Here is a 1,741-nt window from a genome sequence, read left to right as displayed (position 1 = left end):
TTTTGGCTTGAGGATCCCACATTGCCTTTAGTCATTACATCTCATCTCTTCCGGTGTTTTCCAGACTTTGTTTTTCATGACAATGACAGCTTTGAGCACAGTTTAGGGAATCCTAAAGTATGTCCATCAATTTGATGTTTTTTCTCAGCTCAAGTTTAATAAAACTACAAAAGATCAAAAGTGATACCCTACTACTGCACACATCAGCTAGCCTGCTCCAGAACACAGCTCAGGCCTTCTTCAGAGGAAGAAAGGCCGGCCTCCCAACCCCTGCAGGAAAGGCCAGTGCTGTCCCACACATCTGGACCAAGTAAAGTGTGCTTTCATGACAACAGTACAAAAGAGGTTATGTTCTTATGGCCACCTACTGCAGCCTGGCCCTAAAATGGCCCAGCACTCACTTCTGATTAGAGAAATACTCTTTGCTCTGGGCATCAGGCTTCTTGGTATCAGCACCAGGCTTCCAGCCAGCTGGCACGTCCCCATATGTGTCAGTGAAGCGGAAAGGCCTGAACTAGTCTCAGTGTCTCATCCACAGAGCGGCCAACAGGAAGGTCGTTTATGGTAATCTGTGGAAAGATACCTTTACCATCAATAGTAAAAAGGTTCCTGAATGAGAAGCCCTCATCAGCCTTTAAGACCCCACAGTACTGAGCAACGGTGCACTCGGGCTCTCATATCAAGGGAATGTGCATGGCCCCCAGCCTTCCTTGTTTCTTGGGTATGTTGATCCACGCCAGGTGACAGAAGTGAGAACCCAAAGAAGCACCAGTTACTTGGTAGTTGAGTTTCTTAAATTCTGCCCTATCACTGAAAGCAAGGAGCTCCATGGGGCACGTAAAGGCGAAGTCAAGAGGGTAAAAGAAGAACACAACGTATCTTCCTTTGTGGTCAGACAGACTTATATCTTTGAACTGACCATCTGGCATAATGGTTGTAGTTTTGAACTGGGGGCAGGATGCCCAATTTTCACATTTCCTGAAGACATATTGCTATCGGCAGTTCTCAGAGAGAAACCACACAGCCCAGTTAGGAGGAAGACACCCATCAATTTGATTTTGGCTGATGCTTTTCTCATGGATAGACTGAGGTTAGGGCTTTGAGGAAGAATAACACAGAAGGAGGTGAAGTGTTGTCATCATATCTTATGAGGGTTCACACTAACAATATGACTTATCAGTGTTGCTGACATTGCTTACCTGGCTTAGACAGTATTTACCAGATTTCTCTACTGTAAAGTTCAAGCTAGTTTTAGAAAAGGCAGAGGAACCAGAGATCAAATAGCTAACATCCGCCGGATCATGGAAAAAGCAAGAGAGTTCCAGAAAAACATCTATTTCTGCTTTATTGACTATGCCAAAGCCTTTGACTGTGTGGATCACAATAAACTGTGGAAAATTCTGAAAGAGATGGCAATACCAGACCATCTGACCTGCCTCTTGAGAAACCTATATGCAGGTCAGGAAGCAACAGTTAGAACTGGACATGGAACAACAGACTGGTTCCAAATAGGAAAAGGAGTACGTCAAGGCTGTATATTGTCACCCTGCTTATTTAGCTTATATGCAGAGTACATCATGAGAAACACTGGGCTGGATGAAGCACAAGCTGGAATCAAGATTGCTGGGAGAAATATCAATAACCTCAGATATGCAGATGACACCACCCTTATGGCAGAAAGTGAAGAGGAACTAAAAAGCCTCTTGATGAAAGTGAAAGAGGAGAGTGAAAAAGTTGGCTT

The 1,741-nt window shown here is 44.2% G+C and overlaps 1 pseudogene; it reads right to left on the bottom strand.

Annotated features, from left to right (window-relative positions):
• Window positions 1-261: 261 nt before the first annotated feature.
• Window positions 262-988, bottom strand: LOC104999673 (annotated as a pseudogene).
• Between the last annotated feature and the right edge of the window lie 753 nt (window positions 989-1,741).

The sequence above is a fragment of the Bison bison genome, unplaced genomic scaffold (assembly GCF_000754665.1).
Source record: "Bison bison bison isolate TAMUID 2011002044 unplaced genomic scaffold, Bison_UMD1.0 scf7180017864361, whole genome shotgun sequence".
NCBI lineage: Eukaryota > Metazoa > Chordata > Mammalia > Artiodactyla > Bovidae > Bison > Bison bison.
This window is presented reverse-complemented; position numbering and strand designations above follow the sequence as displayed.